This window comes from Olea europaea, unplaced genomic scaffold, assembly GCF_002742605.1.
Source record: "Olea europaea var. sylvestris unplaced genomic scaffold, O_europaea_v1 scaffold1356, whole genome shotgun sequence".
Lineage (NCBI taxonomy): Eukaryota > Viridiplantae > Streptophyta > Magnoliopsida > Lamiales > Oleaceae > Olea > Olea europaea.
In genome coordinates this window covers 16612-31075 of record NW_019231062.1, presented here as the reverse complement: position 1 = coordinate 31075, position 14464 = coordinate 16612, and the positions used below count along the sequence as shown (strand labels likewise).

The following is a 14464-nucleotide window of genomic DNA, read 5'->3' as shown; positions in this document are numbered from 1 at the left end:
GGTTTAGTCGGTTCTGTAGACCAAGTATGTTGTTTTTAAAAACAAAAGGAAAATAAAAAGTTTAAGGTATTCCATGGCATCGTGCATCCATCCATCAATCTCATCCTATGGCCCAGGTATGTTCATGTTTAAAGTTAATGATTATGTTTATGTTATGATGCTTTGATATGATTTAGAGGTGTGTTATTTAAAGATATGTAATGGACTTGGGCAAAAGCTAAGGGCTTAAAGGGAATTGCATGATATGAAAGTTTAAATATTTGCATGTTTTCTTTAAGCAAAGAAAAAGTATGATGTATGTGAAAATGCAATAGATATGACTCACAGAAGGCTAGGGCATATAGAGGAGCATTGAACCGTAGAATTTCTATTCATTCCTATGAAAACTATGTAACTGATCCAATTTGACCGCTTAGCAAACATGTGTATGACATCTATGAGAGATGCATGATGGTGGTTAATGCTGGTATGGAGATCACGCATATTGAGGCCATAAATAACCTTATACACTCCCTCCCACCTCAATGGGGAGATATGGGAGTCACGATTAGAGATGAAATGTTAGAAGGCAGCCCAAACCTGTTTGAGTTTGAGAGGTATTGCCATGCCCTGATTGATTTGTGGGATGATGTAATCTATGATGAGCCTGAGGAGGAACCTTTGGCTGAGGAAGAAGATCCCGAAGAAGAACCCGAGGATAATTTAGAGAATGATCCTGAGCCAGAGCTACAGGTCGAGATGGACATAGAGTCCGAACCTGAGGCGGAAGACTCCTCCAAAGATGAAGCTCCACCAAAGAAGATCCGTAGAACTTATAAGGATTAGATTTAAATCCTTGTAATAGCTTCCCTTATGTCAAGAAATAAAACACTATCTTCTTTGCTTTAGTATTCAAAGAATGAAACTAATAAGAACCATATGTTTTGTTTAAAGGAAATGGCCCGCGCAAACCAAAACTTGATAAGAGACCTCCTCCGAGACGTTCAAGACCTAGGTAGGCAAAACCCGAACTAAGCTCAACCCCTACCACTAACTCCTAATGTTCCAAACCATGCTTCAGTGGTCCAGCAATTTTGAAGGCACAAGCCCCCTACCTTCAATGGAGTACCTGATCCACTTACAGTCGAGGAGTGGCTTCGTAAGTTGGAACGTATATTTCGATTGATAGTGTACACGGACACTCAGAAAGTCCAATGTACTGAGTTCATGTTCTCTAGTGATGCAAGTCATTGGTGGGACTCGATGTCAAGGACAAGGACCCTGAGTAACAAGCAGAATTGACTTGGGAGCAATTCAAAGGGGAAGTAATGGACAAGTACTTTCCCCAGTCCTTGAGGGATCACAAAGAAAGTGAATTCCTCCAACTCAAGCAAAAAGACTATGTCCCTGACTGAGTATGAGAGGAAGTTTGATCAACTTTCAAGGTATGCTCCATATCTAGTGGATACGGAAGATCAGAAAGAGAAGGTTCTAACTCGAGCCGAAATGGTAATGACAACAATGCATCGAAGGACATGATACGGAAGTTTGAACGAGTACTTGGTGATGTTAGGGAGAAGATGGATAAGCAAGGGAAATGGATGGCACAAATAGGTACCACAATCGCTAATCTTATCTTGGGACAAGTGGAGATGTCTAATGCTAGGGGCCGGGTAGGCATGAATCTAGGAGAGGAAGGCGAAATGAGTATCGTAGTGATGAGGATGATTTTTATGAAAATGACATTGATATGGGTCAAGCAAAGCATAGAGGCGATAGGATAGAAAGACGGGGCAGAGATAACTTGGGAGATGAAATAGATGATAATTTGGGGAGTATTAAAATGACTATTCCACAATTTAAGGGGAGAAGCGATCCGGAAGTATATTTAGAGTGGGAAAGGAAGGTTGAGATGATTTTTGAGTGCTATAATTATTCGGAGGAGAAAAAGGTAAAATTGACAGTGCTTGAATTTGTGGATTACATGATATCTTGGTGGGATCAAGTACTTACATCACGACGTAGGGGTTGGGAAAGGCCAATTAGCACATGGGATGAGTTGAAGAATGATGAAGAGAAGACAATACGTCTCACTTTAATTTAATATCAAAATATGTCAAAAGTTTCTTACAATTGAATGAAAACTTATATTTACACTAAACCTAAAAACTAAGTAAAAATCGTGCAAAAGTCGAGCATAATCCCCAAAATATGGAAAAGAATCAAAAACTAACAAAATATGAAAAATTGCTAAAAATAGAAAATTCGCCAAAATTTTTGGCTCCTTATTTCCATGCGGTCGCATAGTTCACACGGGTTGGCTCCTTTGAGTTTCGGTAAGTATTCATGCGACCGCGAGCCTCATAAGCCTATGCGGTTGCATAGGCTTATCATTTTCCTCTGTCTTCGGCCTTCGATATTAAATTGATCCAAGTTGATTTGATCTCTGACCCGAACATGAAAGTTGCTCCATTTTGAGTCCCGAACATGGTTCCATCAATGGTTTCTTGAATGAGCAACCCCATCGTTTGTTTCACTTGCATTACCCTTAATCGCGTCATTAGTCTACCATCGACTATCAACGGGTCTCATCTTGCACTTGCCTTCGTCAGTCTTGACTCCCGGGTCATATCACCATGCCCACAAACTACCTGGAAATGCTTGAAAATTAGGTTGCTTCCCTATCGTAGTGAGGACACGTCCCAAAAATGCCCTACACACCATGTCCCAAAAACTGTCGAGAAATGCTTGAAAATCAGGGTGCGTCCCTGCCGCGTGCTGGACAAGGCCTGCACACCGTGTCATAGAAACTGCTTAGAAATGCATGAAAATTAGGCTACATTCCTACTGTGGCCAGGACACGTCCTGGACCTGGCCTGAGTACCGTGTCCCAGAAATAGCCCAGAAATGTCTGAGAACGTGCTTGCGTCCCTGACATGGTCTGCACACCGTGGTACCTTCGTGTGCTTGAAAAAAGGTCTGCGTCCCTATCGCGGCTAGGATGCATCCTGGACATGGCTTGCACACAATGTGCTATAAACTACCAAGAAATGCCTAGAAATTTGCACACGTCCTAGGCGTGGCCTATGCATCGTGTCCCAGAAATGCCCGAAAAAGTGTTTGCGTCCCTAACATGGCCTGCACACCTTGTCCCAGAAACTGCCTAGAAATGCTAAAAAAGTACCTACATCCCTGACATGGCCTGCACACCGTGTGCCTGAAGGTGCCTGAGAATGCTTGAAAAAGTTCCTGCGCCCCTGCCACAACTAGGACACGGCGCTGCCTTCGTGTCACATGAAGAGCAAAAGTAAGCCTCGTGGTGCTTTATCGTTGGATGGTTGTTAGGAACATAAACTGATCACTCGATAGAAGTTTATCGCTCGAATTTAATACATTTCGAGTGGTTTTCACCACATTTCACCTTCCTCCCGCCCTCGTCCCTTATTTCCGTGCATACACCAAAATATGTGTGAATCGAAATTGTTTTCGACAAAAGAGCAATTGCTCCTCAAATATTTGATAATAACGAGCCTCTCATGATTTTTGGGGAATTTTTCCCATCAGCTTTCAATTTTTTTCGATTTTTCCCTATTTTTAACATTTTTAAATAAAAAATAACAATATTTTTCGATCGAAAATATTTTTTCGAAACGCCATTCAATCATACTTTCATCGCCAAAAAGAATTTTCTAAAAAATCATCATTGAAAATCCTACAGAAAATGGAAAAGAAATAGTATGATTTCTCAGCGCTTTGATATCTACTTCTGAATTGGGTTTTCTCTCAGAAGTCTATTATAGGGGGGAGGAGGTGCATGAAAGGGAACAAGCAGCATGTGCAAGCTGTTGTAGGGAGCAACGGCCTATGGGTGGCTTGCGTCCCTGCAAACATCGGAGCCTTGGGGACCGACACATGCCGGCCCTGGCAAGTTTCCTGTTCGATGATGGTGCTGCTCCGACGATACCATTACCGGTGTGCCTACGATGGGCATCGGTAAAGAATAAGTTAAACACATGACTACTACTGCGATAGATCGATAGCCATGACAACTCATGGAACTTTTGTATTTGGCTAAGAATTATCATAATTGCTACAAATATTATCATATATGGATAGTAGGATATTAAACACTTGACAAGATAGCTATGTTTGTGGAAACAATTTGACCTCGAGACCTCCCTGACGATACATCATATATATATTAGTTTGAAAAACACTAGAAATTGTCTCAAAAATCATATAAATGCTCACACTATACAAATGGAAGCATTCATAGTGTATCCAATTATAACCTGGATGAGAATACCATACCGGGCTAATCCACAAACTGAGCTTTCCTACCTCGCACAACTCGGGTAGGTAGCTGGCGTGGTGTTTCTTCTCATATTTTCCATCATAACCTACATGACGTCTGCATAACTAGCCGACCGTTATCGCTCCCTCGATTAACCCATCAATGGCAATGAAAACTGCACTTACATGAAAGTTGTTGAGTTACATTTATGTAACACTTTCTTGGGAAATTTGATGCATATTTGTTAAGATGAATTTTAAAAACTTGTAATTACCTAAAAATTTGTACTTCATAGAAGGTAGGATAGCTCAGCTTTATGGATTAGCCCAGTATGGTAATCTCATCCAGGTTACAATTGGTTACACTATAAATGCTTCCATTTGTATAGTGTGAGTATTTATAATATTTTTGAGACAATTTCTAGTGTTTTTCAAAATAATATATATGTGATTTATCGTCAAGGCAGTCTCGAGGTCAAATTATTTCCTCAAACACGGCCATCTTGTCAAGTTTCGATATCCTACTATCCATAGATGATAATGTTTACAGCAATTGAGATAATTCTTAGCCAAATAAAAAAGTTTCATAAGCTTTCATGGCTATCGATCTATTGCAGCAGTAGTCATGTCTTTCACTTAGTCTTCTATTGGCATCGACATTGATGGGTTGATCGAGGGGGCGATAACTGTCGACTAGTATGGTGGATGTCATGTAGGTTATGATAGAAAACACGAGAAGAAATGCCATGCCAGCTACCCACCGTATCCCAGAAACTACTTAGTGTGCCTGCGAAGGGCATTGGTATGAACCACATGCAACCTATGAGTGCCAACGTTCTTCACATGGATGGCAATCGGTGCTGCCTTCATGTACCTACATCCGGTGCTGCCTTCATATGCCTGCGTCCCTAACATGGCCTACAAATCGTGTCCCAAAAATTACCTAGAAATGCCCGAAAATAAGGCTACATCCCTGCCACGTCTTGGACATGGCTTGCACACCGTGTCCCAGAAACTGCCTAAAAATGCCTGGAAATCAGGCTGCATCCTTGCAGGGACAAGGACGCATCCCCGACATGGCCTATAGACCGTACCCAAAAACTATCCAGAAATACTTGCCGTGGCCTGGACGTGTCCTGACATAGCCTGCACATCGTGTCCCAGAATTTGCCTAGAAATGCCTAAAAGTCAGGCTGCGTCGTAGACTTGTCCTGCACACCTTGTCCTAAAAAATGCCTAAAAATGCCTAAAAATGTTCACACATCCCTGACATGGCCTGCACACCTTGTCCTAAAAATTGCCTAGAAATGCCTAAAAACATGCCCGTATCCCTCACATGGCCTGCACATCGTGTGCCTGAAGGTGCTTGGGACTGCCTGAAAATGTAACTGTATCCGTGCCACTATTAGGACATGGCACTGCCTTTGTGTCACATGATGAGCAAAAGTAAGCCTCACCGATACTTTATCACTGGATGGTTGTCGAGAACATAAAATGATCACTCAATAGAAGTTTATCGTTCGAGTTTAATACATTTCGAGTTGTTTCCACTACATTTCACCTTTTTCTAGCCCTCGTCCCCTGTTTTCATACATGCATCAAAATAGGTGTGAATCAAAATTATTTTCGACAAAAGAGCAATTGCTCCTCAAATATTTGATAATAATAAGCCTCTCATATTTTTTGGGGATTTTTCCCCGTCCGTTTTCCATTTTTTCCCATTTTTCGCTATTTTCAATATTTTTTAAATAGAAAATAAAATTATTTTTTGGACGAAAATATTTTTTTCGAGACCCCATTCAATCATACTTTCATCGCCAAAAAGAATTTTCTAAAAAATCGTCATTGAAAATCCTATAGAAAATGGAAAAGAAATAGTATGATTCCTTAGCCCTTTGATATCAACTCTTGTCACTTGGCTTTTTTCTCAAAAGTCTATTATAGGGGAAGGAGATGCATGAAATGAAACAACATGTGCAAGCTGCTGCATAGAGCAACTGCCTATGGGTGGCTTACATCCCTACAAATTTAGAGCCTTGGGGATCGACATATTCTAGCACAGGCAAGTTTCTCATCCGACGATGGTCCTGCTCCAACGATACTATGACTGGTGTGCCTACGATGGGCATTGGTATAAGAATAAGTTAAAGACATGACTGCTGCTACAATAGATCGATAGCCATGATAGCTCATGGAAGTTTTGTATTTGGCTAAGAATTTTTGGAATTACTACAAATATTATCATATATAGATAGTAGAATATCGATTACTTGACAAGATAGCTCTGTTTGTGGAAATAATTTGACTTCTAGACCTCCCTGACGATGCATCATATATATATATATATTAGTTTGAAAAACACTAGAAATTGTCGTAAAAACAATATAAATGCTCACACTATACAAATGGAAGCATTTATAGTGTATCCAATTGTAACCCGGATGAGATTACCATACTGGGCTAATCCATAAAGCTAAGCTTTCCCAGACGTGGCCTATACACCGTGTGCCATAAACTACCTAGAAAAGCTTGGAAATCTGCCTGTGTCCTAGGCGTGGCCTGCGTAACGTGTCCTAGAAATGCCCAAAAACGTGCTTGCGTCCCGAACATGGCCTGCACACCTTGTCCCAGGAACTACCTAGAGATGCCTGAAAATGTGCCCACATCCCTGACATGGCCTGCTCATCGTGTGCCTGAAGGTACCTGAGAATGCCTGAAAATGTGCCTTTGTCCCTACCACTACTAGGACACAGCGCTGCCTTCGTGTCACATGACAAAAAAAAGTAAGCCTCACGATGCTTTATTGTTAGATGGTTGTCGAGGACATAAAATGATCGCTCGAAAGAAGTTTATCTTTTAAAATTTAATACGTTTTGAGTTGCCTTCATCACATTTCATCTTCTTCCTGCCCTCGTCCCCTATTTTCATGCATGCATCGAAGTATCTGTGAATTAAAATTTTTTTCGACAAAAGAGCAATTGCTCCTCAAGTATTTGATGATAACGAGCCTCCCATAATTTTTGGGGATTTTTTCCAGTCCATTTTCCATTTTTTCCAATTTTTCCCTATTTTCAATATTTTTTAAATAAGCAATAAAAATATTTTTCGGTCGAAAATATTTTCTTCTAGACCCCATTCAGTTATACTTTCATCGCCAAAATGAATTTTCTAAAAAATAATCACCAAAAATCCTACAGGAAATGGAAAAGAAATAGTATGATTCTTCAGCCCTTTGTTATCTACTCCTGTCACTTGGGTTTTTTCTCAGTAGTCTATTATAGGGGGAGGAGGTACATAAAAGGGAATAAGCAGCATGTGCAAGCTACTGGAGGGAGTAATTGCCTACGGGTGGCTTGCATCCCTTCAAACTTCGGAGACTCGCGGACTGGCACATGCTAGCCCAGGCAAGTTTTCCGTCCGACGATGGTGCTGCTCCAATGATACTCTGGTTGGTGTGCCTATGATGGGCATCTGTATAAGAATAAATGAAAGACATGACAGATGCTGCAATGATTGATTGCCATGACAGCTCATGGATATTTTGTGTTCGGCTAAGAATTATCCTAATTGCTGCAAATATTATCATATATGGATAGTAGGATATCGAACACTTGACAAGATGGTTGTGTTTGTGGAAACAATTTGACCTCAAGACCTCCCTGACAATACATCATATATATATTAGTTTGAAAAACACTAGAAATTGTCTCAAAAATATTATAAATGCTCACACTATACAAATGGAAGCATTTATAGAGTATCCAATTGTAACCCGGATGAGATTACCATACTGGGCTAATCCACAAAGCTGAGCTGAGCTGTCATGTCATATTTATATTATTTTTAAGACAATTTCTAGTGTTTCTCAAACTAATATATATGTCATGTATCATTGGGACGGTCTCAAGTTCAAATTGTTTTCATAAACACGGCCATCTTGGCAGTGTTCGATATCCTACTATCCATATATAAGTTTCCTCGTGCTCAGTCAAATTAAGCTGCAGGCTCCACTCTTGGTGGTGGCCTTCCATCAATTCCGTTAAGATTCAGCCTTGTGACCATACTCCCCCTGAAACCCAAAAAACTTTGATTTCTCATAAGGTGCTAGCGGAGTCCTATAAGCAACACCCGTCGATCCCTAGTCGGCATCGTTTATGGTTGAGACTAGGACGATATCTGATCATCTTCGAGCCCCCAACTTTCGTTCTTGATTAATGGAAACATCCTTGGCAAATGCTTTTGCAGTTGTTCATCTTTTATAAATCCAAGAATTTCATCTCTGACTATGAAATACGATTGTTTCCGATTGTAACTGTTAATTATTACTCCGATCCTGAAGGCCAACATAATAGGATCCAAATCCTATAATGTTATCCAATACTAATGTTCCAGAGCGTAAGCTTGCTTTGAGTACTCTAATTTCTTCAAAGTAACAGCACCAGAGGCACGACTCGACCAGTTAAGGCCAGGAGTGCTTCGTCAACAAAAGGGACAATCTCCGAAATCAAACCCTAATTCTCTATCACCCGTCACTACCATAGTAGGCCACTATCCCACCATCGAAAGTTGATAGGGTAAAAATTTGAATGATGCATCTCCGGCACGAGGGCCATACGATCCATCTAGTTATCATGAATCATCATAGTAACGGGAGAAGCCCACGTCAACCTTTTATCTAATAAATGCATCCCTTCTAGAAGTCGAGTTTTGTTGCACACATTAGATTTAGAAATACTACGATTATCAGAGTAGCAGCTACCATCAAACAAACTATAACTAATTGAATGAGCCATTCACAGTTTCACAGTCTGAATTAATTCATACTTACACATGCATAGCTTAATCTTTAAGACAAGCATATGACTACTAGCAGGATCAACCAAGAAGCATTCCTCTTCGATGCCAACATCGCACGGATGAAGGTCTAGGATGAGGAAAAACGTCGTTCGCATGGGTAATCGGAGGATCCGCGTCCTTGTACTCGCTCAGTAATCCACATTCAAGAATTCGAGCACGTCGTCGTGAAAAACGACGTATACTTTTTGATTCACCTTCGACCGTAGATGTTACTCGCGACTTCGAGCAAAATAAGGTCATTTTAGGCAAAGAGATGCCGTCGTAATGGGCATACAGCACAGGGAATCAAGATGGAGATGACAAATGTGGAATTCAAGCACCAAATGAACAGTCGTGAGGAGTATGTCGTCGCTGCCAGAGTAGGGATCCAATGTACTCAAACACACGGATCGTAATTGATGTGCTTTATGCACACGATGTCCAAGCAAAGCTCATGCATGTTTGCCAATCCAAAAGTTCACAAACAAGCGACGAGCTGAGCTAAAGCATGTCCCACTACGCACAGTAAGAGATTATCGAGAAACCAATTGAAATTTGTCGTGCAACGACGATCGTGATCGTAAACACCTGCTACGTTGCCCAACATGTCGTACCCGAAGGGCACAGCATGCTTCGAACAACATTTTCTTTGATGCTGATGTTTTGCTTATCCCTCCATGGGAGGCAAGCGAAGGATGGATTGGGGAAAGATCGAGATGGATTCGGTACTTTTAGGCACACGAGTGAGAAGCCTACGTTGGCAAGGGGTTGAATCGTGTCGTCGAAGTTCGAAATGTGATGACATATCACAGTCGCGAGCACTTACTGTAATGCCCTATGAGCCGCACCCATACCGCATGCTTGACAATGTTTCTTTTGGTGCCCACATCTTGGTCCTCCCGTCTTGCAAATGAGCAGCATCCGGTACCAAGCCAACGTAGGCCGCAAGTATCGCCGGAGAAGCACCATCGTCGGATGGAAAACTTGCTCGAGCCGGCATGTGTCGTTCCCCAAGGCTCCAAAGTTTAAAGGGACACAAGCTACCCTTAGGCAGTTACTCCCTACAAGAGCTTGCACATGCTACTTGTTCCCTTTCATGCATCCCTCTCCCCTATAATAGACTTCTGAGGAAAAACCCAAGCGATAGGAGTAGATATCAAAGGGCTAAGGAATCATACTATTTCTTTTCCATTTTCTGTAGGATTTTCGGTGATGATTTTTTAGAAAAAAATTTTGGTAATGAAAGTATGTTGAATGGGGTCTCGAAAAAAATATCTTCGATCAAAAAATATTTTTAATTTTTAAAAATAGGGAAAATGGAAAAAAATGGAAAATGGATGGGAAAAATCCCCAAAAATCATTGGAGGCTCATTATCATCAAATATTTGAGGAGCAATTGCTCTTTTGTTGAAAACAATTTTGATTCACACGTTGATGCATGAACGAAAACAGGGGACGGGGCGGGAGGAAGGTGAAATAGGGGTGGAAATAACTCAAAATGTTTTAAATTTGAACGATAAACTTCTATCAAGCGATCATTTTATGTTCCCGACAACAATCCGTCGATTAAACATCGTGAGGCTTACTTTTGCTCGTCATGTGACACGAACGCAGCGCCGTGTCCTAGCAGTAGCAGGGACACAAGCACAATTTCAAGCATTCTCAGGCACCTTCAGGCATACGATGTGCAGACCATGTTAGGGATGCGAGCACGTTTTAGGCATTTCTAGGCGGGTTATGGGACAAGGTGTGCAGGCCATGTCAGGGACGCAGGCACATTTTTTGGCAATTTTGGGACACGGTGTGCAGGCCATGCCCAGGACGCGGGCAGATTTCTAGGCATTTCTAGGCAGTTTATGGCACATGGTGTGTAGGCCACGCCCAAGGACATAGCCAAATTTTTAGGCATGTCTATGCAGTTTCTGGGACACGATGAATAGGACATGTTCGGGATGCAGCCTGATTTTCAGGCATTTCTTGGTAGTTTCTGGGACATGGTGTGCAGGCCATGTTCAGGAAGCATCTGGGCCATGACAAGGACGTAGCCTGATTTATAGGTATTTTCGGGTAGTTTCTGGGTACGAAGTGCAGGCCATGTTTGGGAAGAGTCTTAGCTGCGTCCCGGACGCGGCATGATTTCCAAGCAATTCTAGGCAGTTTCTGGGACATGGTGTGCAGGCCATGTCCAAGACGCAGCCTAATTTTTAAGCATTTCTAGGCTATTTTTGGGACAGGGTGTGCAGGACATATCCGGGATGCAGCCTAATTTTCAAGCATTTCTAGGGAGTCTCTTGGACATGGTGAGCAGGCCATGTCCAAGACGTGGCAGGGTCACAACCTTATTTTTTGGCATTTCAATGCAGTTTCTGGGACACGATGTACAGGCCATGTCCGGGATGCATTCGGGCTACGACAGGGCCGCAACCTGATTTTCAGGCTTCTTGGGAAGTTTCTGGACACGGTGTGCAAGGCATGTCTGGGCAAGGTGTGCAAGCCTTGTTCGGGTCACATCCTTGCCATGGTAAGTTCGTCGCCTATTTTTCAGGCTTTTATAGGTAGTTTCTAGGACACGATGTGCAGGCCATGTCCATGATGCGGTAGGGACGCTGTCTAATTTCCATGTATTTCTCTACATTTTTGGTACATGGTGTGCAGGTCCTATTTGGGATATGTTCTGGCCATAACAGGGACGCAGGCAGATTTTCAGGCACACGAAGGCAGGATGATTTGCTGGCCATGTTAGGGATACAGGCACTTTGCCACTCCATGTTAGGGATGGGTCCTAGTCGTGATAGGAAAGCAACCTGATTTCAAAGCTTTTCTAGGCAGTTTCTAGGACACGATGTATAGGCCATGTCCAGGACACGGTAGGTAGTTTCTAGGATGTGATGTGCAGGCCATGCTCGGGATGCACCCTACCCACGTCAGGGATGTAGCCTGATTTTTAGGTATTTCTAGACAGTTTGTGGGTGCGGTGTCCAGGTCATGTCCGGGACGCGGTAGGGATGCAGCCAAATTTTCAGGAATTTCTAGGCAATTTATGGGACACAGTAAATAGGACATGTCCAGGACGCAGCCTGATTTTTAGTCATTTCTAGATAGTTTCTACAACACGGTGTGTAGGCCATGTTCAGGATGTGTCCAGGCCAAGGTAGGGTCGTAGCCTGACTTATAGAAATTTCTGGGCAGTTTCTGGGCAGGGAGTACAGGTCATGTTCGGGAAGAGTCCAGGTCGTGTCCTTCCTGGCATTTCTAGGCAGTTTCTGCGACACGATGTACAGGCCATGTCAGGACACGGTAGGGACGCATCATCATTTCCAGGCATTTCTAGGCAATTTTTGGGACATGGTATGTAAGCCATATCAAGGACGTGTTCGAGCCACAACAGGGACGCAGCCTAATTTTCAGGCATTTCTCAACAGTTTCTAGGCACGATGTGCAATGCATGTCTGGGCACAGTGTGTAGGCCTTATTCGGGACAGGTCCTGACCGTGGCAGAGTTGCAGCCTATTTTCCCGGCAATTTTAGGCATTTTCTAGGATAGTGTGCAGGTCAATTTCGTGACGCAATAGGGGCTCGGCCTGATTTTTAGGCATTTCTCGACATTTCTGGTGAACGTTGGGCAGGTCATATCCGAGACACCTCCTTGCCACGACAGGGACGTAGGTAGATTTTTAGGCATACGAAGGTAGCACGATTTGCCAGCCATGTTAGGGACGTAGGCACGTTGCCAGGCATTCTAGGCATTTTTTGGGACACGGTGTACAGGTCATGTCCGGGACGCATCCTGGTCGCGATGGAGAAGCAGCCTGATTTTCAAGCTTTTTTAGGCAATTTCTATGACACGGTGTGCAGGCCATGTCCATTATGCGGTGGAGAGGCAACTTGATTTTCATGCATTTCGAATCAGTTTCTGGGAAACAATGTTCAGGCCATGTCCATGATGCGTCCTGGCCACGGTAGGGACGCAACCTGATTTTCAGGCATTTCTAGGTAGTTTGTGGGCATGATGTGCAGGCCATGTCCAGGATATGTCCTGGCCGTGACAGGGATGCAGCCAGATTTTTAGGATTTTTCAGGCAATTTCTGGGACAAGGTGAACAGGTCATGTCCAGTACGCAGCCTAATTTTTAGGCATTTCTAGGCAGTTTTCTGGGACATAGTGTGCAGGCCGTGTTCGGGATGCGTCTGGGCCACGGCAAGGACGTAGCCTAATTTTTAGGCATTTCTGGGTAGTTTTTGGGCATGGAGTGCGGGCCATGTCCGTGAAGCGTCCAGGTCGCGATTAGGATGCAGCCTGATTTTCAGGCATTTTTAGGTAGTTTCTTAGACACGTTGTGCCAACCATGTCCAGGACACAGCAGGGACGCAACCTAATTTTCAGGCATTTTTAGGTAGTTTCTAGGATACAGGTGTGCAAGACATGTCCAGGACGTAGCCTGATTTTCAGGTATTTCTAGGCAGTTTCTGGTACACAGTGTGTAGATCATGTCCAGGATGCGACAGGGACACAACTTGATTTTCAGGCATTTTTAGGCAATTTATGGGACACGGTGTGCAAGTCATGCCCGGGATGCTCTAGGCAATTTTTGAGACATGGTGTGCAGGCCATGTTTGGGATACGTCATGGCCGCGACAAGGACTTAACCTGATTTTCAGGCATTTCTGGGCACAGTGTGGAGGGTATGTCTGGGCACGGAGTGCAAGCCTTGTCCGAGATTCGTTCGGTTCGTGATAGGGACACAGCCTAATTTCTAGACATTTCTAGGTAGTTTCTGGGACACGATGTGTAGGCAATGTCCAGGAGGCGACAGGGATGCAGCCTGATTTTCAGGCATTTTTGGGGAGTTTCTGAGACACGGTGTGCTGGCCTTGTCTGGGATGCTTCCAGGCTACGACAGGGAAGCGACCTAATGTTACTCATTTTTGGGCAGTTTTTGGGCACAATTTGCAGGCTATGTTTGCTACGCGTCCTAGCCGCGGCAAGGACGTAGCCTAATTTCTGGGCATTTTTAGGCAGTTTTTGGGACACGATTTGCAGGCCATGTCGAGGATGCCGTAGGGACACAGCCTGATTTTCAGGCATTTCTAGGCAGGTTTTAGCACACGGTGTGCAGGCCATGTCCGGGACGCGTCCCAGCCACGGCAGGGACAAAGGTAGATTTTCAGGCACACGAAGGTAGCATGGTATCCAAGCCATGTCAAGGATGCAGGTACACGAAGGCATATTTTCATGCACATGAAGGCAGCACGGGATGTGGACAGCATCGAGTCCCGTCCATGTGAAGGGTGCTAGCATATGTAGGCAGCACGTAGTTCATATCGATGCCCATCGTAGGCACACCAGGTGATTTCT

The 14464-nt window shown here is 43.4% G+C and overlaps 1 pseudogene; it reads right to left on the bottom strand.

Annotated features, from left to right (window-relative positions):
* Nucleotides 1–8265: 8265 nt before the first annotated feature.
* On the bottom strand, nucleotides 8266–10108 carry LOC111375296 (annotated as a pseudogene).
* Between the last annotated feature and the right edge of the window lie 4356 nt (nucleotides 10109–14464).